We start from the raw sequence: 24,571 nt of genomic DNA, 5'->3' as shown, positions 1-24,571 counted from the left end.
GAACTCATGTCTTCTGCTAGTTAAATAGCTGGATTCCCTCTCTCCTCACTGTCACTGTTTTCAGGTAGAGCAGGCTTTTCCTACTTCGTAGATGATTTATTGTGACAGGCTCTTAACTTGCCTACTTACCTCCAGTGTTCTCTTCTCCTACAGTCCATCCTCCTTGCTTTCCCCAGTGATCTTTCCAAAATGCAAATGTGACAGTGTCACTCCCCTGCTGAAAGCCTTTCTTGCCACCTCAAGAAAATAGTATTAACATAAGGAAATATTTGGGCCTCAGTATGTGCCAGGCACTCTTCTAGGTGCTGTGTGTGTATGTTATCCCAGTTCATGTGTTTATAGTCCTAACAGCCCTATGAGAAAGGTATAGGGGCACCTGGGTGGGTCAGTTGTTTGAGCGTCCATCTCTTGGTTTCAGCTCACATCATGATCTCAACGGTTCATGGGTTCAAGCCCCGCAGCAGTATAGAGCCTACTTGGGATTCTCTCTCTTTATGCCCCTTCCCTGCTTGCTTACTTTCTCAAAATAAACTTTTAAAAAAGAAAAGATATATAACAATCCCCATTTTACAGAAGAATTTGAAATATGCAATGAAACCAAGGCACAGAAGAAAGAATCTTTACCATGGCCTTTAAGAAGCTGCCTGCTCTGTCAACCACATTTGTTCCCATTCATGTCTTTGCATTTTGTGTTGTGGTGACACCAAATTGCTTCAAATTCCCCCCAGAATATGCTTTTTTATGCTTTTGTGTCTTTGCTTGGCTTGCTTCCACTGCCATCTCTTCCTGAGAGTCTTTCCTGACCCTACTCATGAGAATAATGTGTCCCCGTATCCCCCCGCAAACACATCTGTCCCGGCACCACACTACATTATATTATAATTCTCTATCTGTGGCTGTCACCAGGTGGTCATTCTTCTCCAGGGCAGAGATCCTAGGCCTGTAGCCAGGTCTCCAAACAATGTAGTTTCAAGTGAATTGTCAACGTCTTATGGTAGGTTCTTTTTATCCGTTCTCTTTATAGTTCTATAGTACAGGCATTGTTAGCCTCATTCATGGAATAGGAAACTATGGATAGGGAAATGGCTTGCCCACAGTTTCTAGAGTTAAGTAAATACTGGATTCTCACTACACGTATCTTATTCCAAACTCCTGCTTTTTCACACCACACGTGGCATTACCTCCCTTATGTTCTAAGGTATGACTCAGAACAGGAGTATTTAATCTGGGTTACATAAAGACTTTACAAGAGAGACATGGACACAGAAACTTCAGTGAATTGATATCCAGATCTTCATTTTCTTTTTTAATGATTTTTTTTCAACGTTTATTTATTTTTGGGACAGAGAGAGACAGAGCATGAACGGGGGAGGGGCAGAGAGAGAGGGAGACACAGAATCGGAAACAGGCTCCAGGCTCTGAGCCATCAGCCCAGAGCCTGACGCGGGGCTCGAACTCCCGGACCGCGAGATCGTGACCTGGCTGAAGTCGGACGCTTAACCGACTGCGCCACCCAGGCGCCCCGATCTTCATTTTCTTAAAAGTGATTTCCCAGGAGTCCTCAAAAAATTAAACATAGAATTGCTATATAATGCAATTCCACTTCTGGCTATATACTCAAAAGAATTGAATGAAGGGACTTCAATAGATAATTTGCACACCCATGTTCATAGCATTTTTCACAATAGCCAAAAGATGGAAGCAATTCAAGGGTCCATCGATGGATGAATGGATAAACAAAATGTGATGTATGCATATAGTGGAATGTTATTCAGTCTTAAGGAAGGACTGATGCATGCCACAACATCAATGAACCATGAAGACATTATGCTAAGTAAAACAAGCCAATCACAAAAGGATAAATATTGTATGATTACACTCATGTGAGATACCAGTCAAATTCATAGTCAAAGCAGAATGTGGTTCACAGGGGGGAGGGGGAATGGGGAGCTAGCATTTACAGAATTGCAGTTGAGAAAGATGATAAAGTTTTGGAGATGGATGTTGGTGATGGCTGCACAACAATGTTAATGTACTTAATGTCACAGAACTGTACACTTAGAAGTTAAGTGGTAACTTTTATGTATATATTTTATCACAATTAAAAAAAAAAGATTTACCAGGAAATATCATTCCCACCTCCCTTTTCACTATTCACCTTTCCCCATTTCAGGAAAAAAGCACACCTCTCACCTTGAATATTAATGTGGTGCATTGCTCTGGTATGTAAAACCTCGGGGGTGCTAAACAAAGGAGAACTGAAATAAGACTAATAAGTTTCCATGATTAAAGGCCTTTTGTCCTGTCAGTTCTGTCTTAAGCATAGTTCTGTTGGGAGCAAAACTTGACATTAGAAATGGATAGTTTGTACCATTTGGAAGTGTTTTGAATTCAGACAAGTTGTACAGTGAAGTGTTGAAAATTTGCTTCTTCCAATCCCCAGTTATTATTAAAGAAGGAATCTCTCCCGAGGGAGAATTCTAAGGGAGCATAGAAGGAAGTTTGAAGTCATCCAGATGACAAATTCAGGACAAGTCTTCACCTCTTAGAATTCAGAATTAATCTTAGGCATGCCTGGGTGGCTCAGTCAGTTAAATGTCCGACTCTTCATCTCAGCTCAGGTCTTTGTTTTGTTTTGTTTTTGTTTTTAATTTTTTTTTTAACATTTATTTATTTTTGAGACAGAGAAAGAGCATGAACAGGGGAGGGTCAGAGAAAGAGGGAGACACAGAATCTGAAACAGGCTCCAGGCTCTGAGCTGTCAGCACAGAGCCCAACGCAGGGCTTGAACCCACGGACCGCGAGATCATGACCTGAGCCGAAGTCGGACGCTTAGCCGACTGAGCCACCCAGGCGCCCCTCAGCTCAGGTCTTGATCTCAGGGTTGTGAGTTCAAACCCCGTTAAAAAAAAAAGAAAAAAAGAATTCAGAATTAATCTTAGAAGTTGGACCTAGGATAGTTGTCATAGAGATTCATGTTAACACATTTACTTGAATTGGAACATGGAGTTACAATGTTGCCTCTGGGCAAAGACTTAAATGGATACTTCAAAAAGAAGATAAATGAACGGCCAATAAGCATATGAAAATGTGCGATATTATTAGGCATCAGAGACACGCAAATTAGAACTCAGATACCATTTCCTACCTGCTGGAATTGCTAAAATTAAAAGGGCTGATGATACCAAATGTTGAAGAGGCTATGGAGCAACTCTTATATATTGCTGGTGGGAATGTAAAGTGGTAAAACCACTCTGGTAAACAGTCTGGGAATGTTTGTAAAGTTAAAAATGCTCTTACTTTGTAACCCAGCAATTCCAAGATTATGACTATGTGGATTATATGAAACAGGTCTGCAAACAAAAAACTTGTACAAGAATGTTCATAACAACTTCATTCATAATATCCCAAACCTGGAAACAACCGAAATGTCTATCAACAAATAAATTGTGGTATATTCATACAGAGGGGTACTTCTCGGAATAAAGAACAAACTACTGATGCATGAAACAATATGGATGAATCTTAAAAACATGTTGTGTGGGGGGTGCCTGGGTGGCTCAGTCAGTTAAATGTCCAGCTCTTGGTTTGGGCTCAGCTCATGATCTCATGGTTTGTGAGTTTGAGCCCTACATCGGGCTCTGTGGTCAGCACAGAGCCCGGTGAGGATTCTCTCTCTCTCTCTCCCTCTCTCTTTGCCCCTCCCCCACGTGTGTGTGTGCGCTCTCTCTCTCTTTCAAAATAAATAAAAATAAAAAAAACAAAAAAAGAGTACATTTATGTGAAGTTTTGGAACAGGCAAAACTTACCTATAGTCTAAGAAATCAAATAGCGGTTACCTGCAGTTGGGAGTGGCAGGGAGGGAATTAACTTGCAATGGCACAGGAGGGAACTTTATGTGGTGATGGAAGTATTGACTGTGATGGTTACATAGGTTTATGCATTTGTCAAAACTCGTACTGTAAACGTACATTTTTAAAAAAATTTTTTTAACGTTTATTTATTTTTGAGACAGAGAGAGACACAGCATGAACGGGGGAGGGGCAGAGAGAGAGGGAGACACAGAATCGGAAGCAAGCTCCAGGCTCTGAGCCATCAGCCCAGAGCCTGACGTGGGACTCGAACTCGCGGACCGCGAGATTGTGACCTGAGCTGAAGTCGGACGCTTAACCGACTGAGCCACCCAAGCGCCCCGTAAACGTACATTTTTGTATGTAATTTATATGCCAATACATTTGATTTTAAAATACCTATTCCAACTCTCCAAACTGAAGTCTCTGAAAGAGGTCTGATGTGGCTGATTGATTTAACAGTAAAGGCCGATGTGGCCAGTTAGGTAACATAAGATTTTTCCCATAAATTTAGTGAAAGCCGAGTGTTTGATTAAAACATACTTAAATTACATGAGAAGATACATTTTATGAAAGTGTATTGTGTTTTTTTTAAGTTTTTATTTATAGTCCAGTTAGTTAACACAGTGTCATATTAGTTTCAGGTGTACAATATAGTGATTCAACTATTCCATGTAACATCCAGTGCTCATCACAGCAAGTGCATTCCTTAATCCCCATCACCTATTTTACGTTTCTTCAAAGTATATTGTATTGGCAAAGATTTTCTTAGCCCTTTGTGAGGAATTGGGTTATACAGTATATCTCAAAGGCAAGTGAAAAGGTCTGAGATTTGGTTAATGAGTATTTTTTTTAATTTTTTTTTAACGTTTATTCATTTTTGAGACAGAGAGACAGAGCATGAATGGGGGAAGGTCAGAGAGAGAGGGAGACACAGAATCTGAAACAGGCTCCAGGCTCTGAGCTGTCAGCATAGAGCCCGACGCGGGGCTCGAACTCACGGACCGCGAGATCATGACCTGAGCCGAAGTCAGATGCCCAACCGACTGAGCCACCCAGGTGCCCCTGGTTAATGAGTATTCGATAAGTCTTTGTGGTATATGTCTTAGAAATTGAGAAAGTGAATGATTAATGAATGGGCAACAAATTCTTTCACTAAGTAGATATTTTCTACTTCTTTGCTTACAATGTGATTTAAAGATGACCTAATTGAATTATCAACTCATCTATCATTTGAAATTTTTGATGTTACACCAGTGTGATTTTGGAGTATATAACTCGGTTGAGAGTTGAAAGAATTTAATGCCATGGCAATAACAAAACTCCTTCCATTCCCATGTATTTATTTATATGAACATTTCTCAGCAATTATATCTCTAAAAATAATAACTAAATAATAAAAGTTGTGTGAAACTTTTAATGTTTTTGTAGAGCATTGTTGTAACAAGCTTGCATAAAGGGTTATGTGACTTTCTAGGAGAATATTACTTAATTTAATTCACCATTTACTATTAATCAGGGTACAGACATTTTACGACTCTATGAATTATATGTTAACTTAAAAAAAACTAATAAGATGAAAATGATTTCTTTCCCAGGGAGAAAATAACCTTAAAAGTGTTGGCTCTATTACCTTTTGGTCATTAACCAGTTTTATATCTGATTTAGCAATCTTATCTCAGGATTCCTTTTTGTTACTGACGATATGTATATACATTTCTTGTATCCTCTTTTGAATTAGTTTTGTCATCTTGCTGGTCCTCATTAATCAATTAAAATTTTGGCATGTGCTCAGAAATTTAGAGTTAAGTTTTTAACATTCTAAGAATTACTTTTGATATAAAAAAAAATAGAGTTAATGCTGAGTCCTGCTAGCCATAACTAACATTCTTCCCACAGATACATGAATGACATTTTTAAAAAGTTGTGTCACTAAGAGATGCACTTTCAGTAAAGTTTTGCTTTTATATTTAATAATTATCAGCATTTGTAATGTTTGTTCTGATTGACATATTCATGATTCTTATAGTGATAACTGAATCTGGAAGAAAAAATTTAACTCATATGTTTTAGTTTAGGTTCCCCTAAAAGCAGGGCCTGAGATAAAGCTTTCTGTACAGCTCATATATTTTAGGAAGAGATTCTAGGGAACAAGAGTGGGGAACTGGGGAGAGTGAAGCATAGGAGGGATAGTCAAAATAGGGTCTACTGTTGAGCTGGTTATCCTTGTCGGTCAAGGATTGCCCCAGAAGAGTTAATTTCTTGAGAGATCATACACGAAAAAGTGACAGAGAACCTTGAGGCAGACAGCAAGAGATAAGGGAATGCAGTTATAGAGAGTTGTCCTCAGCTTCTTATTGTAGCTGGTCACCAGAGTGACAGCTGAAGGGGAAAAAAAGAGGTCAAAAGATTGTAAAATAAGGTATGAAAGCTATCTAACATAGCTTCTTACAATCAAAGGAAATTTTAGCATTTTAATACCAATTAAGTACATATTTTTGCTACAGAGAAGTATGGCATGATGATCAATAAAAGACTTTAAAGCATGTAAAAGTATAACATTAGGTTAAAATTTTCTAAGTAGAATGAGAGAAATACAAATTTAAGGGGAAACAATGATACAAATTTTCCAATTGTTAAGAAGAGCTTGTGCATGTATTAGTTTTAAGTGGATAAGATGGGTATAAAATTTCTATGGTACTTAGATTCTAGTGGATACATTCTAGAAAATGACATAAGTTTTATTTTATTTATTGATTTGTTAGAGGGTGCAAGTGAATGAGGGGCAGAGAGAGAATCCAGGAGGGGCAGAGAGACAGAGAGAGGGAGAAGGGGGGCTCACCCAAAGTGGGACTTGTTTTTACTGGAAGCAGGGCTCCTGTTCACCCAAAGCAGGGCTGAAGCTCACCAGATGTGGGACTTGAATTCATGAACTATGAGATCATAACCTGATCCGAAATCAGATGCTTAACTGACTGAGCCACCCAGGCACCCCTAAGTTTTATTTTTAAATTTTAATATTTACAGTATGCCAGAAATTATGTCCTTAGCAGTTATTTAAATAATGAAACTTGTAAATATCAAGCTAAAGTTGTCATCTTAAAAGTACATAGTTTTCCAAAATTCTTTCAAGGATTATTCAACCTAAATTTCTTTCAAGACTACTGATTTCAAACATTCCTCATCTGATAATGCAAATATTTATATAGCACTATATGCCAGGAACTGTTCTAAACCTTCAGTTACATTTGCTCATTTGATCCTAATAACAACCTGATGGATTTGATTCTATTATCATCATTATCATCTGTTTTATAGACATGAAAACTGAGGCACACAGCGAGAAAGTAACTTACCCAACCTAGTAGGTATTAGAGCTGGGATTTGAATGTGGGCAGTTTGGCTGGTGAATCCATACTTTTAACTGCTATCCTATCTGATACAGTTTCTAGTCAACCAACTCAGGGAATGCATTAATGCCTTGTGCTGTGTAGTTGATCTAAATTTTCAAGATAATAAATACAGTTACAAAAAAAGAGGGAACAATTGTACATTCCAATAATTATTTCTCAAGCCTCCTTTCTCATGAAAACAGAGAAATATTTTATGTAGTTGGATCCAAGGTTTTTTAGGTATTTGAAGTTTTAACTCTGTCAGCTTTTAAAATTTTTATTTTCTTCTCCCTTGGGTGTGGCATCTAAATCTCAGAAAATTATGCAGTGTCACGACATCAGATAGACATTGCCCAAGCTGCCATCTTCCGAGATGTAAGGCATCCTGCCTGGTCCTGGCACTTCTATGAAAGCATCTGCTGAGATGTCTATTTTCCTATCAGCCTCCAGTGGTCAGTCCACTCACTCTGTTCCTTTATCCTGTCAGCAAGACCCCTCTGGCTCCATCAGCTCCTCAGCACCATTTCTACTCCCTTCTGTGGGCAGGACAATTTGGTTGCCCTCCTGGGCCACTCAGAGCCATGAGGAGCAGTACAGCATCAGGGCTACTGTTCACAGTTACACTGTTTCTCCAAGTCTGACACTGTTGAGTCACCTGGCACTGTTGAGTGTCCACTAGGCCAGCAGCAGTAGCAACCAACACTGAAGCTCCAGTCAGGCACTGAATCAAAATCCATTTGATTAAACCGGTTTCTTCCTACCATGGATCAAGTAGTGATTTGACTTTATTGGAAGAGAATCTTAATCTGGATTTCTCACCCACCAAGCTTCTGCTGTCACATCGCCCTCTGTGGATTTACAGACTGCTTTATATATCATCATGCTACCTCGCTTAATATTGCCTTTGAGCAGTGAACTCACTTTACAGTGATGTTTGCCTGTGAGACCTGAATTGGGAATTGTGGGGGAAAGAGTTGGTAGAGTATGAGGCCACCATTTTGCTGGCATGACCTTGCAAGTGTGACATGGCTCTTGAGCTAACAGTTCTGTCAGCAGCTTCCTCATTCCAGGTTGTAACTATGTCAGTGTATTTCAAGAGGACAATGGCTTCCTTATTTCCAGATTGTATGATCCTGGAGCCAGAACCTGGAGGGTAGTAAATTCCTGATGTGAAACTTTCTTTCCTTTTTCAGGACAGTCTGTGATGTTCTGGGAGTCATTCCTTGAAGCCCAGCCCCGTATCTTTTCCTCTAACCCTCAAACTGATTTTTTTAGTACCTAATTCTCTGTATTAAACGCTTTTCTGGGGTGCCTGGGTGGCTCAGTTGGTTGAATGTCTGACTCTTGATTTCGGCTGAGGTCATGGTCCCAGGATCATGGGATTGATCCCCATGTTGGGCTCCATGCTGAGTGTGGAGCCTGCTTAAGATTCTTTCTCGGGGCGCCTGGGTGGCTCAGTCGGTTAAGTGTCCGACTTCAGCTCAGGTCACGATCTCACGGTCTGCGAGTTCGAGCCCCGCGTCGGGCTCTGGGCTGATGGCTCAGAGCCTGGAGCCTGCTTCCGATTCTGTGTCTCCCTCTCTGCCCCTCCCCCGTTCATGCTGTGTCTCTCTCTGTCTCAAAAATAAATAAACGTTAAAAAAAATTTTTTTTAAAGTTTCTCTCTTTCTCTCTCTCTGCCTCTCCCCTCTCTCTCTAAAATAAAAAAAAATTAAATCGTTAAAAAAAATGCTTTTCTGATTATAATAGTTAGAATGGCTCCTAGTAACCACAAAAGAACCTTGATGGTTATAGTGGTGAACTTTCTAATTCAGATATCCTATGTACAGACATAACTCCCAGGTCATTACTTAGAGGTTCTAGATTTGTAACTGGATGTAGTGAACGAAGAGACTTTGGGTTGCACCATCTTTAGTGAGTGAGTAATTGCAACTTTGAGTTGCACTATGTTAACTGGGATTTTTCTGAAGCATAAATATGGGGGAAGGGAGGAAGGTTATAGGTCGTGGAGGGCAAATAAATTAGTGAATTATATGGACATTTAAAAATTCTTTTTACCCGTTGCATTAAAATCTCATTCTTAGATTTGAGAAATCTTTCACCTTATAAATTTGGAAGGGAGGCAAAACCCCCTTTCCATTTTAGAAGTTGGAAGTGCCAGATAATTGCTTTCCTGGCCTCCTCTGCAGCTAGACTACAGGCGCATGGCCTAAGCTCAGCCAATCAGATACACCTGCAACTTTCTGCAGCAGAAATGTGACAGTTCTTGGGGGAATGGTGGTTGTAGTGCCCATGGTGGTGTGCAGTGTTGGAAGCTAGTAGTGTTGGCCGTACAATCTTAGTGCTTAGTGGCGACAGCGGTAGTGTCTTTCCCAGCATGTCTGCAACATGTACCCCCAAACCTGGTTCTCCAGCCTCCCTGGGTATTTCATGGTCTATTCAATATTATATAATAAATTCTTTTCTTCCATATATAAGCCAGAGTAAGTTTCTGTGGTTAGCCACTAACTGTGATTGATGTAATTATCAATACCATCGTTTAAAAGGTTACAGCAGCTCCATCCACACTGTTGCAAATGACAAGATTTCATTCTTTTTGATCACTGACCATTGTATATATATACTACATCTTCTTTATCCATTCATCAGTGGGTGGGTATTTGGGCTCTTTCAGGGTTGCTGGAGGGGAGTTGGGTGGAGTGATGGGCTAAATGGGTGATGGGCATTAAGGAGGGCACTTGTTGGGATGAGCACTGAGTATTATATGTAAGTGATGAATCACTAAATTCTACTCCTCAAACCATTACTACACTATATGTTAACTAACTTGGATTTGAATTTAAATAAATAAATAAGAAAAAAACCCAATTGGGAACAGCTTAAATATCTACTGAGAATTAGTTAAGTAAAAGATATGCAACAATCTAAAAAAAAAAAAAAAGGTTATAGCAGCATCTTCAAAAGTCTATTTCATGGAACACTAGTTTCTCAGAAAAAGAGTCCACGGCTCAGTAAGTTTGGATAACAATGTATCTCTTAGAATGATTCATAATTCAAAGGAATACTTTAGAAATTCTGAGAGGTCTCACAAGAAAGATTTTTACTTGTTACCAGACTGACTGTGAAGTTGACTTATGGTAGGAGGGAGTATATTGAGAAAACTACAGTGAAACATGGTGGGAGCCAGGGAATTAAGTCAACTTTGAATTCCACATTGTTTTTGGACTTTGAGATATGTGAGGTAACATTCCCTTATATTTAATACCGTTGAAGCTCAGCTTCCCATTACTTGCCATGAAAAACTATGTAAAACATCATCTAACATCTTAACCTCTCATTTATTTGACTTTATCATCACCAATGACCTCCACTCTATCTCAGCCACTCACTCCAATGGTCTCATCTTATTATCACTCAAAACTGTTCTACTTTTAAAATCTTAAATTCAGAAATTCTTTTGACCACAACCACCTATTTGTCCTTTCTTCCTAACTGATCAACATCTTTTATTACACTTTGACCTTATCTAAATCTTCTGCTGAAACTTGCTCAACTTTCCACTGGTAAATTTATAGACCTTCCCTAAATCTGTCCCATCTTCTTCCCTCTTGTTCAGTGGAGGAGATGACTCCTACTTATCAGAGGCTAATCCTTCCACTGAGCTCTGGAGCCATCCCCTCTTTGTCCTCATATTTTTTTTCTTCCATCATAAATGTTTCTTTTTCCCTCTTTTATATCATTTGTCTATCTTCATTGGATTATTCCTATACACCTTTAAACAAGCACTGTTTTTCTCATTTAAAACCGGACCATCTAGGGGAACCTAGCTGGCTCAGTCGGTAGAGCATGTGACTCTTGATCTCGGAGTCATGAGTTCGATCCCCACATTGAGGGTAGAGATTACATAAAAAATAATAACAAAATCTTAAAAAAATAAAAAGTGAAAAAGAAAAGAAAAACAAACCATCTGTAGACTTTATGTGTCTCTTCAACCTGACCCAATGCAGTCAACCTTTCTTCACCTCTTATTCTCTCTTCAACCTTCTACCTGCTCCACTCTGGCCTATCCCTTTACAACTCTATGGGAGAAGGTATTGAGAAGTGAGTCAGGGGAGTTTGGCTGATCAAATTATTTTTGAAAGTTCTTTCTAATTCAGACTTGCACGGATAATGCTTGATACAACCTCCCATGCATTTGTGATGTTATGTGCCAATAAATGCCCCAATATGTTGCTGGCCAAACTACTGTATTTTTATATGTTGCTTTACAACTTCCAAAAGATCACAACTACTGAAAAAATAGGAAATGGATCCCAATGGGCCTAACAGTGAACTTTCCTACAAAGTTCCTTATCAAAGTAAATAGCACAACCCTCCACTGTTTTACATGTCAGAAAACTGACACCATCCTTCACATCTTCTCCCTTACTCCTTAATCATCAATTACTGTTCATTCTTTCTCCTAAATATTTTAAAAATTGATTTGCTCCTTGTTATGGACTGAATTATGTCCCCCCTCCATTAATATGTTGAAGTCCTAACTCCCAGTACCTCAGAATGTGACTATATTTGGAGATGAGGGCTTTAAAGAGGTTATTAAATTAAAATTATGTCATATTGAGTAGGCCCCAATCCAATTTGACTGATGTACTCATAGAAAGAGATTAAGGCATAGACACACAAAGAGAAGACCATGTGAAGATTCAGGGAGAAGATGGCTATCTATAAGTTAAAAAGAGAGACCTTAAGAAACCAACCCCGATCTCAGACCTATAGCCTCCAGGACTGTGAGGAAATTAATTTCTGTAACTTAAGCCACCCAGTCTGTGGTACCTGGTTATGGCAGGCCAAGTCGACTAATACATTTTCTTCATCTCTATCCCCATCACCACAAACATTTGCTGCCTAGATTTTTGCAGTGTAAGATCCATCAGGGAAGGGCTTTATCTATCTCATTTGCTGCTATATCCTCAAAGCCTAGGACAGATTCTGGCAAATAATAGGCATTTGATAAATATTAATGAAACAGCTAAATAATCGAATAGCTATTTAGATGGTGTCCTTGCAACCATCCTTGCCCCTCTCTTCAACTGTTCTCCACAGAGACTATTCTCTTTATATAAAAATTCTGGTTATATCATTCCCCTGCTTGAAACTCTTTATTGTCTCTCTTCCATTATTCTCAGGATAAAGTCCAAAATCAATAATACTGTTTAAGTGGATGGCATAATTTGGCCCACAAGTCTCCATCTTTGATGCATATTATTCTCTCATTCTATCATGAGTATTCCAGCCATTCTTCAAAGTTCCTCATGGCCTTTCCACATGATATTCCCTCACTGGAGTAATCTTCCCCAGATTTTTGCCTACTTCATTCTCCAAAAATCCCACCTAAATATTACTTTGTGAAACCTTTTCTGATCATGACACCCACATCCCCCACTTCTTTTCCTTCAAAACAATTATCACAATGTTAATTAATTATTGATGTGATTATTTGTTTAATGTCTGATTTCCTCATTAGAATGCAAGCTCTGGGAGAATAGACTATATCTGTTTTGCTCATTATTGTATTTCTAGTGCTCAGACTGCAACCATACCTCTGTACCATAAATGAATAGTTGTTGAATAAAAGCATGGCCAGTGTTAATTTCTTAGGACTGAATGTTCTACTTTAGCTCTTATGTAACAACAGCAAGCCTAAGGTCCAGAAGTAGTACAAAGGAAGGTGATTAAGTTATCTCCAAGTAAGAAGGATAGGATGGATTGCAGGATGAGTAAGGAGTTTTCTAGATAAAGGAGGGGTATTGAGAAAGACACTCAAGGTAGAAAAGGCCTGTGAAAAGTCACTTTAAAGAAGTTTCTGGAAGCTATAAGTCATTCTGTGTGTCCACAGAGCAAGGAGCAAAAAGCATTAGTGATGGGAGATAAAGATAAGAGTAAAGAATCTGATCAAGTTTGCTAAATAGGTTGAATTTTATTTTATAGTGCAATAAACATCACTGATTTTTACAGTTCTTTCCTTTGTTTAGGTCTGCTTTGTCTTTTATCCATGGACACTTGGGAAAGTCATTTAATCTTGCTGAGCTTCAATTTCCCTTACTGTTGAATGGCTGGTGAGAGACGTGAGATAAGGCATGGACGGTACTTCAGAGGTTCCAGGAATATGGTAGATGCTTATCAAATGTGAGTTCCCTTTTGGGGTGCCTGGCTGGCTCAGTCAGTAGAGCATGTGACTCTTGATCTCCAGGTCATGAGTTTGAGCCCCAGTTGGGTGGAGAGATTACTTTAAAAAAAGTTAGCTCCAGAGCATCTGGTTGGCTCAGTCAGTTAAGCATCAGACTTCAGCTGAGGTCATGATCTCGTGGTTTGTGGGTCTGAGCCCCATGTGGGGCTCTGTGCTGACAGCATGGGGCCTGGAGCCAGCTTTGAGTTCTGTATCTCTGTCTCTCTATGCCCCTCCCCCACTCATATTCTGGCTCTCTCTGTCTCTCAAAAATAAACATTAATTTTTTTTTTTTTTTTTTTAATGTTACTTCCCTTTCTTTCATTCCTATGATTTCAGCACCATGGCTTTTGGTCAGTCCTGAGAGAATGCAGTTCCCATTTAGAGCACAAGAGGGAGTATGAAACCAAACCTTTCCAGAGGGTCACAGGGCTGACTTAGCCTCACTTAGCCAACCTTCTGAGAAAGACAAAATAGATGTTTTTCCAAAACTAGAAAGGAAACCTGACTAAGTAGTAACTGCCTTTAGGTTCCTGGACATGTATATGAAGGGGGAAACTATTGGCAAGCATGATGGATTTAGTTATAAGAGCCATCAGATCCCTTAAAACAGCTGATATTTTTAAATATCCTATTATACACCACCTATTTTACATATATTATCACTTTTAATTTAACTCTCACTCCCTTTTTATAGATGAGCAACCTGTGTGATCAACAGAAAATTAATCACATAACTACAAATGGTGAAAGTTGGATTTGAACCTAGACCTTATGTGCTTTTGGTTATTCCACACTGGTTTACCTTAGAAAGTCTTGGGGTTTATTTTAATTCAATTTCCTTATTTAACAGAAATGGTCTAGAAGGAGAACTGGTCAGTGGTGAGTAGTAATGGAGGAGACCAAGGGGGACTTTGTGTCCGCACTGGGCTTGTGGACACAAAGACCCTGACCACAGACCATTGCTGTGCCCATGTTGCTGCTGTATAAACATGCTGCAAGATGGGAAGTTTTGATTTGGTTATTTAGCCGTGGTCTCACCCTAGGAGAATTGTCTGTCTTGTCTGGCTCTTAATTTCCTCATCTCTAAAATGAGCTGGTCTCCAACTGGTCTCAACTCAGATGTCACTTCCTCAGAGAGGCTTTCCCTGTTTAATCATTCTAAAATAATCCCCTCCCCTAGTTACTTTTTATTCCATTGTCTTGTTGGAATATTTCCTTAAAAGTGCTCATCACTAACTGAAATTATCTTATACATTTTGCTTACTTATTTGTTAGTCTCCCCTCCTAGGATTCATAACCTCCCAGTAAGTAGGGTTCTATTTGTTTAGTTCACTGTTTGTGTACCCTGTGCCTAGAATACTGCTAAGTGATCAATAACCTATGTGGAATCAATGAACGAATGACATAATGATAAAGATCTGGGGCCAGAGGGTGAAAGCTATAAGCAGGCATATTTCAACAAAGAAGAGGACTTCCTAACAATAAGAGTTGTTCAAAGACAACGTCTGCTCTGGAGGAGGTAGCCTTCTCATTCTGAGCGTGCCAAAGCTTAGGGGAGGCTTCCATGTTGGGTTGGAGGGAAGGGCTGATTTGAGGTTCCTTTGGCTTCTCAGTAAAATCTTAATTAGATTTTGAACTAAAACCCTGATAATAGTATGTGGTCTAGTCATTGTTGGTGTTTAATTGTGAACTGGGTAGGGGCGCCTGGGTGGCTCAGTCGGTTGATTGTCTGGCTTCAGCTCAGGTCATGATCTCACGGTTTGAGTTTGAGCCCTTGTGTCGGGCTCTGTGCTGACAGCTCGGAGCCTGGAGCCTGTTTCGGATTCTGTGTCTGCCTCTCTCTCTGCTCCTCCCCGCTCATGCTCTGTCTTTCTCTCTCTCAAAAATAAATAAATAAATAGACATTAAAAAATTTTTTTTAAAAAATTGTGAACTGGGTATTTTCTCTTAATAACTAGGGGAAGATTAGCCCAGAGGATAGGGGAGGCAGAGACAAGGGAATTGTCAATACTAGCTCCTTCTTCTGGGCTCTGTGGCAAAGGCCTAAGGCACTGGTGGGCTTGCTTAAATTTGAATAAAATAAATGAAAACAATTATGAGTAATCATTTCCAGCTCAGTTGCTGCTTTTACCACTGGTCTTATGTTCCCTTCTTCCGGACCTCACTTCCCCCTTGGCTGTCTCTTCTGTTCCCTTTCTCATAGGGAATGCATCACCCATGTCAGAAAGTTCTCCTAGTTGCCTCAATATTCTTTCTCCCCATCTAATCCAGTTACCAGCTCTTATATTTTCATCCCTTTAATGTTCAACTGCACCTCCCAGATCAGGTCTCATAATCTCTTTTGAAGTCACTGCACCGGTATTCTCTCTGGTCTCCCTGTCCTTTGTCTCTTGTAGCCTCCAATCTGTCTCCCATTGTGCAGGCTGAGATCTTTACAAAGCGTGAGTTTGGCTAAGTCTTCCCTCTGGATGAAGCCCTGTAACAGCTCCGCATTGCCCTGATCAATGAGTCCGTCATCCTTAGCACGCCTCTCCCCTCCTCCCAGGCCTGGCCAGCCTCCAGCTCTGACTTACCTCCCACCTCACTCATCACCTCTACTGTGCCTGTCATGTCTGTGCTTCCAGCAACTCACAACCCCTGCAGTTCCCCCAAAGACTTCACACATCATTCCAACCTTTGGGCCTTTGCTCATGATGCTCCATCTTCCTGGGTTGCTTCTCTATGAGTTTAACTCCTATTTATCCTTGGGGTGCCTGGGTGGCTCAGTCAGTTGGGCGTCCAACTTCAGATCAGGTAATGATCTCACAGTTCATGAGTTTGAGCCCCACATTGGGCTCTGTGCTGACAGTATGGAGTCTGCTTGGGATTCTCTCTCTCTCCCTCTCTCTCTCTGCCTCTCCCCCACTTGCACTCTCTCTCTCAAAATAAATAAATAAACTAAAAAACAAACAAACAAACAAAACAAACTCCTACTTATCCTTGAAGGCTCAGCTTAAGTCTCAACTCTGCATTCCAGCATGGGGCCTAACCTAACTCTCAGGCACCTCCCTGCTGACACATCCCACAGTGAGAATACAGTCCTGTCTTGTCAGATTTATTATTGTGGCTGATTTTAGTCCTGGCTTTCCCTACTCTCAGTAGCTAAGAAACCATGGCCTAGTTATTTCTTCTTCACATCCAAGATAGTATGAATTAGTCTCTACCTTATAGGTTTATTGTGAAAGTTCAATGAGATGGTGGGTGGGAGAAACCCTTTGTAAATATTTATATGACTATTTTTCAGCAAATATCCCCTGACTCCTTCTAAGAATGATTCAGGAGGCACCTTGTTGAGTACTAGTGTGGCCTTTGCCCTATGGAACTCAGACTAGCTGGATCTTATAGCTTGCTGTGCTGCACCGGACACTGAGCCTCTTTGGGGTCAGGGACTGCTTGTTATTCACCCCTCTATATAATAGGTACATAGGAGATATTTGCTGTGTGAGTGAGTGAATGAATAAATGAATGAATGGCATTCCATGTAGAAGACCCTGACACAAATTCATGGAGGTGTTATGGATCAGGTCACATTCAGGGAAGAGTAGGTAGTTTAATGTTGGTACTTAGGATATGATGGGGGAATTTTTAGGAATGAGTCTAGAGAATAAGTGAGGCTAGACCACAGAGGGCCATATGTGCATATTAACAGACAGACTTTGGAGGAGGGCAATGTGGTGGGGGATTTTAAACTGGGTTTAGGGAGAGCCCTCTGCTGCAGCATGGAGCTCAGATTACAGGGGAAGATTGGGAGCTATGGTGGAAGTAGGACAGTGAAGAGGCTATGGCACTGGAATGGAGAGGAAGGAATGGAATGGAGAGTTCTCAGGAAGTAGAATGGATCAGCTTCTGTGAAGGATTGGCAGAGTGGGTAAAGGAAGAGGGAGGAGTGGTGGGTGGTACCTGTGTTCTGACTATTCACAATTGAATGTTTCCCTGTGTGTCTCAGATTCCACTCCTGCTGACAGTGGTGTGCCCTGATGATGGGGGCAGTGTCCTCAATGTACATTTTACTGAATTTCACTTATAAACTTATACTAGTGGGGAGAATGCCCATGCACATTCATTTACTTTACAGTTGAAGAAACTGGAGCACAGAGAGGGGAGGAATGATTAGTGCATGAAGTGGCATTTGAGATACTCATTATCTAAATCTGGTCCCACTCCTGCAGTAGATTGGTTAATGGCAATAGATTCTTCCCTTCCCTGTATCGATGCCCCCTTTGCAATGTGACTTTGCTATTCTTTCCCATCAGAAGTTGATTTCTCCATTCCTTGAAATCTGGGCTGTTCTTGTGACTTGATTCGGCCAATAGAATAAAGTACACGTGATGCTATGCAATTTCTGAGGCTAGCCCTTAAGAGATTGTATCTTCTGCATTTATCCTCTTGGCATACTGCCTGGAGACCACCAGGTAAGCTGATCTAGCCTACTGGTGGATTAGAAAGTGGAGAAGAACCATGGCACTCAGCTCTCAGCCAGAACCAATTGCCAGACCTATTAGTGAGGCCATCTTAGACCTCCTAGTCCGGCTGAACTTCCAGCTGAATGCTGCTCAGAGTGATCTCAAACAAAACCAGCAGACTAACCTATTCAGCCATCCACTGAACTGGGAGAAAGAATACAGTATTGCTGTTTAAGCCATGAATTTTTGGGAGTGCTTTGTTATGCAGCAATAGGTAACTAAATCAGCTTCTGGGCTCCAGTTGTCAATAAATAGCTTCCTTGTCTACCTGATTAGTTATGCCAGTTCCCTTTGCCTCATATCTCACATTTAATCCTTCCTAAATACATATCAAATCTCTCTACTCTTCATTTTTCCCACTGTTAGGACATGAGTTCTAGCCCTCTTCATCTCTCACCTGGATTATCAGAGCAATCTCTAATTATATTCCCTGTTTAGTGAATGTTGTCGCCCTGCTCCCTACCCTTCCCATTCAATCTGTCATACCCACCACAATCAGAGCATTCTTTATTTTTTTTAAATGTTTAATTTTTTATTTTGAGAGAGAGAGAGCAAGTGAGTGGGGGAAGGGCACAGATAGAGAGAGAGAGAGAGAGAGAGAGAGAGAGAGTAGGCTCTGTGCTGTCAGCACTGAGCCAGATGCAGGGCTCAAACTCATGGCCCTGAGATCATGACCTGAGAGGAAGTCAAGAGTCGGATGCTCAAACAACTGAGCTACACAGGTGCCCCAGACCATTCTTTATTATATGTATATGTAGCCAGGTTACTCCATTGCTTAAATCCTTATGCTTTCAAGGTAAATTCTCAAATCTTTGCCCTGATTTATGAGGACTTAAGATCACCTGGCCCCTGCCTCTTCCCAGTCCTGTCTTCCAACACTCCTCTCATTGAACCCAATGTTTCTAAAGCTGCTTTACAGATTCTGGTGACCTTCCGACACCTGCTTAAGCTCCCTCATTGCATGAGGAAGCTCATGACCCATCAAGGAGGTCAGATGAAAACACTTACTTAACCTGTCAACACATCTAGGTTGGTCATAAGGGACTGGCACTGGGGTGTGGATTTGAACCTTGTAAAGATTTGAACATTCCAAATGATATACACACTTATGATATTACCTTTTCTAAGTGACTAATTCTCATTCAACAGAAAACATCAATTTTATATTTCATGTAAAAAATAGGAGCTGGAAAAGGATGATTACTCTGGAAGTTAGAAAAGATTTAAGGAGATTTTATTTGTAGGACTCTAAACCACGGTGGTGACCATTGACCAACCACAATTCTGGGGTGTCTAATAGAAGGGTCTTAGACTTGGAATCAGACAGACTTGTATCTGGTTCTGCCATTTACCAGACATGTACCATTGGCAAGTCACTGGAACTTTCTGAATTTTGTTTCCTCATTTATAAAAAGGGGATGACAATCCATACATTGCATGATTGTATTGAGAACTAAAGGAGATAAAAGATGTGAATGGGCCCATCACATGTTAAGGTCTTAATGATCATAGTTATTAATCAATCTAATCAAAGACAAAAACTAGACTTTTGGGATAGAATAGATCTTTCTTCCTGTTCTTATTTGGGCATTTGGATCTGGAAGTGAAGGCAGTTCAATATAATTTGAACTGGTGGTAACCTGCTAGTTAATAATAGGGAGGTAGCTATCGGGGGGCATAATTGATACAGTCCAAATGCCAGAAGTGGCCTCTCTGCCCCCTTAAGATCTAACTGCAATGGACTCGAACCTCAATTTTCACATTTTATAATCCTTATATGTTCTAAGTCTTCCTGGAAATTTTTGTAAATTCTACGAGGACTGTGTTCTTATAGTCTCTGCCTCTAGTCTCCTTTTTCAACTCAGGAAAACAAAGCCCATTGCACAATTTCCCTGCTTACTCATCCTCAGTATGCCCCTGTCTCAGAAAGCATTCCTGAGTTCCAAAGTCTCGAGAGTCACAGAAAGCAGTTACATCATATGTATGACAAACAACATATCACATTTTATACATTCTCGAACTTAAACACTCTGTCCATCTGCTATGGGAGGGTTTTTTCTCAGCTTTTACCCATGTAGCACCTACCCTTACACTGATTTTCGTACTCATCTTTTTCCTTTCCCCCTTCAAGTTCTCTTTATTGCCTCTCCCTTCCATTTTGCCAAGTGAATTCTAAATTCTCCTCCCTTTCCTACCCAGAGCAATTTAGTATTACCCGTTCTCCTCCTACACTTACATACCCACACTCCTCAAGGCCCTAAGTAGACAAAAGATCTTTGTACATTAGGGTCAATCCTTCTTGGGAGGCAATTGTGGCTAAAAATAGCATTTTTTTTTCTGGTATAATAACCACAGTGTTTCCTCTTTATTGAGTGCTTACTATGTGCCTGGTGATCTATCAAGTGCTTTCCAGTAGCAATCTCATTTTCTTATTTAGTCTTCACAATGACCCTAAGAGGTACCTCTCATTATTGCGATTAATACAAACGAGGATGAGGTGTGTGTATCAGAAAAATTATGTAATTTGCATAAGATCACATAGCAAGCAAGTGGTGGAACAAGGATTGAAAACCAGATCTAGCTGGCCCCACGCCTGTGCTCCTTCCACTTTACTACATGGCCTTCCAGGGGAAGCAGAAAGAGAAAGTAATCAGAAGACCTGAGGCTACATAAACACAACACCATCTGTTCTCATATTGTTTCACAACTTTAAAAGAATGTGTTTATATGTTAACTCATTTTTCCTGTGAAGAATAGTAATTATTATGATACCTACTTTGAAGTGAGTAAACTAGGGCCTTATGGGAGACAGGAAATGAGGGAGCAGGTAGTATAGGATATTGGATTTTGAGATCACAGAAGCACTAGTTCCAGGTTAGTAAGAAGTTCAGCATGTGCCATGGGAGCCAGTGGCAAAAGTGATGTGAGAAGTAGACCAAGGACTGAAGGATCAAGAAATCATATGGCTACTGAAGTCAGGAAGGCAGGACAGGGGTAAATAGGGATAACCACAAATCGGCGGTTGGGATTTTCAATGCATAAGGAGCAACTAAGGGGGTCAGTGATATTTGCAATGATGAAGAGTAGAAGGTGGTATGGTTGAAGAGCAAAGGAGAAGGAATTTTTGTACAAGGGTAAATGTGGCAATGCTGACTTTTAGCTTTTGGTGTGTGGGGAGTGGGAAAGTGAGAAGTCTTCCTGCAGAGGACTACAAGAAGAGTCCTGGAAGAAAGTCAAGTTTCAACAAAGGCAAAGAAGAAAACTCACTGAAGAAGCAGAGGATGTAGGAGAGTTTATTGAGAAAGGAACAGGGTTCTAGAGGGCACAGTGGAAAGGTCTGCCAGGGAAGTGGGCAGGGAGAAGGTGAGTGAAAGGGAGGAAGATGGAGAAATTCAGAAATGTATAATGATGAGTCAGATGGAAGTTAGACAACCAGAGGCTATCAATTGGGTGGTTTCCCATGTTGGGGAGACAAATTATAGATAGGGTCGTAATGGAACTTGAGGGAAAATGGTTTTGGTATCTGATTCAGACCTATAAGATTTGGGTTGGAGGAAGAATGTGGAAAAGAACAATGATTCTAAACCAAAGCTGGCAGCTGACTCCTATGACCTTGGGAAGACTTAAAGTGAAGTGCAGGTCAGGATGGGAGGTCAAATTGCCTCCTATACCTGCCTCCTCTGACAGAATTGGGGCTTCCTAATGACTAGGAAATAACATTTTCTCACTCTAATGGGGAGCCATTGAAACTTTGTTTTGTTTTAACTAGGTTGATGGTAACACGGTGACATGTAGAACAATCACTCATGGTGCTGGCATAGAGGATAAATTGGAGTGGAGGCAGGGACATCTATTAGGAGGCTGTTACATTAGCCTAGGCAAGAAGTGATGAGCCTGAACCAGGGTGAGTGCAGTGGTGATGGAGAGGAAGGGCAGGGATAGGGTATGTTAAGTGGGTTTTATTACCAGACTGATGGGATGTGGGGTGTGAAGGAGTGCATAGGGAAGAGGACAGTGCCCAGGTTTCTGACTTAGTTTCCTCCTGTAGTCAGCGGTCCAGGTTCTGCTTCTCTCCCTGGGCTTTTGTGAGGATGAAGCAGTATGACAGGAGAGTTCTTTGGAAATGGCAAAGCTGGGTACCAATCATCATCTATATTATTATCAAAGCTCTCAACCACCATAGCAGTAAGTTCAGTCTATGGAACGAGACGTGACAGTTAAGATAAATCACTGTAGTCACTCAGATATCCGCGAACTCGTGGGAAGAAGCCTGGGGGGCCCAAGATACCACTAATTTCCTGCACCTGCAGGCTGCGGGGGCCCGGGGAGGAGCGAACACGGACTACGCCCCTGGGCGGGGCGTGGGTGGGGCCTGGACGCTGCCGTAGCGGAGCAGAGCTGTAGCTACAGCCTCAGCCCTAAGTAGCTGCGGTGGGCGCCAGACCCGCCCCGCACCTCCCCGCGTCGCACCGCACCGCACCGCACCTCCCTGCTCTGGGAACCCGGCTGCACATTCCGCCGCGTGCAGCTAGATCTCCAGTCCCATTGCACTGCCAGGAGCGAGCCGCTCGTCCCACACCCGAAGTCCCAGGTAAGGGGCGCGGCCCGGGCGCCCCGCCCGGGGAGGATGTGGGACCGACCCGGGCTAGGGGCGCTGGCGACACCGGGCGGGCGCTAACGAGTGCAGGGCAGCAGAGGGGACACCGAGGAGAAGGGGCTGGGGGAGGCCGCTGAGGAGGGGGCGCCACGGCCAGGAGGGAGGCGCGTAGCTTCGGGAGCGGCGCTGAGGGTGGGGGGGAGTCTACCAGACCGTGAGGGTGGGGAGGGGAGCTCCGAGGGCAGGGGGCGGCAGGAGGTGGGAAAGGACAAGCGGCCACTGGAGCGCAGTAGGGGCTCTCTGGGGGGAAACGCGGAGCGTTGGGGGAGGGGAGATGTAAGGAGGGACTGAGGGGCAGTGCGGGAAGAGGGTGCCAGGCAGCCGAGGAGCATGAAGCGGGAGCTGAAGCGAGGGCATTGAGGACAGCTAGGGCAAGGGGGTGGCTGGAGGTGGAGAGCTAAGGGCAGGGGACGGGATCCGCAGGGGTCGCTGTGAGCTGGAGAGGAGTGAGGGGATGAAGGGAAGGGGCGCTGGGCAAAGGGGGGGGGGTGCTGGTCGGGGAGAGGGGAAGAGCACGAGGGGATGTGAGTGGAGACCTGGGAGCGAAAAGGATGCGGAGCCAGAGGCCAGCCTTGTGCGGCCACGGGGCATAACCGTGAGTGGGGACTCGGGGGTAGGGCTCGGAGGCGGGAATCCTGGAAGAATGGGAAGGTGGGAGGCAAGGCTGGATCTACCCGGACTGCAGAAGAAGGGTGCGGGGAGCTGGTGGAGGGAGAGGGCAGTGGCCTTGGATATGGGCAGTGGGCGCCTGAGTTCTGGCTAGGGGTGGCGGGTGGAGAGGCACTGGAATAGAGCAGGGGTCTGGCGGCTGGGAGTGGAGGAACTGTTTGAGAGCCTTGGGAAGGTTAGGGCAGTGCTGGGTGTGCTGGGTCAGGCTGGAGAGGAAGCCAGGTGTGGGTTGTGGTGTGAGGGTGAAACGATGATGTGGCCCGTAGTGGAGTCCACAGGCACCCAGGTGCTAGCTGTGTCTCAGCTACTCAAGAAGGCTGAGGAGGGGGCGCAGTCACTGAACTTTGTTACACCGACATCTGGGATCACAGACAAGAAGATAATTTTGGAAAGAAAAATTCATCCACTGGCTCCCTCTGTTCCAGAGTCCAAATGTGGGAGGGGACTTTAGGGATGGCAGGATGGCAGCCTCTGGAGGCTAATGCAAGTGTGGAGGGGGGTGGGAGAAAGACAGGGCCTCCATCCCAACTTTCTGGAATCCAGATAGAAAGGGGTGGGGGAGGGTAAAAGGAGTGTGTGTGTACAGGTGGATGACCACGTGTTCTGTGCCTATAAAGGGAGAAAAATCATGCAATGCCATGAAAAGCCCTGGCTATGGTAGTGGGGAAGTCCTGGCCCTGTGTTTGCCAGAGGAGACATTTTGCTAGAAGACGATGGGTAAGGGAAGCCTTTCTGGTAATGAAGAATTTAGCTAGCAGTGGAGAACAATGTGTTTCTGTCAGAGGAAACACTGTGGGAAAAGCCCAAACTCTAACATGATCTCCAGTCCACTAAATGAATCTCCAGTTTCTTAAGGAATATGTTGTGAAGAGAGATACCAGTAACCTATAGAGGATGTTTTGAAGGATTTCCCTCCCTAAACTCAGAACTCCTTATGGTTCCTCTCCCTCCCTCTAGAGTACAGTACAGGTGTGGTACACAGTAGGTGTTCAGTGAATATTGATTCAGTGAACAATTGACCTGTGCTGGTGCTCGTGCCTCAATTCACTTACCACTACCACCCCCCACCCCAGGCAAGAATTGTGAGAAGCGAATATAACATGGGTGAAAAGAGCTTCATAAGCTATAAAGCACTGTACAAAAGAGAGAGGCCACTAATATTATGCAGGTGTGCCTATATTCTGTGCAAGATAGATTGCATTGAAAGCACTTTATAGAGTGCCTGGCATTTAGTAGGTGCTCAGTACATGGCAGCTATTATGATACTGTTT

At 42.3% G+C, this 24,571-nt stretch overlaps 1 protein-coding gene across 2 annotated transcripts in view; it reads left to right on the top strand.

The window, feature by feature from the left end:
- The first annotated feature begins 22,332 nt into the window (after positions 1-22,332).
- The window catches only part of RAB3B (RAB3B, member RAS oncogene family), a 68,977-nt gene continuing 66,738 nt past the window's right edge, over positions 22,333-24,571 (top strand). For both annotated transcript variants that reach the window (XM_053214031.1, XM_015086623.3), the window contains exon 1: positions 22,333-22,565. The gene's annotated coding sequence lies outside the window, so the exon portion shown is untranslated. The remainder of the gene's footprint in view (positions 22,566-24,571) is intronic.

This window comes from Acinonyx jubatus, chromosome C1, assembly GCF_027475565.1.
Source record: "Acinonyx jubatus isolate Ajub_Pintada_27869175 chromosome C1, VMU_Ajub_asm_v1.0, whole genome shotgun sequence".
In the NCBI taxonomy this organism is placed as follows: Eukaryota; Metazoa; Chordata; class Mammalia; order Carnivora; family Felidae; genus Acinonyx; species Acinonyx jubatus.
The sequence above is the reverse complement of the archived record's forward strand: the minus strand, read 5'-3'. Positions and strand labels throughout refer to the sequence as shown.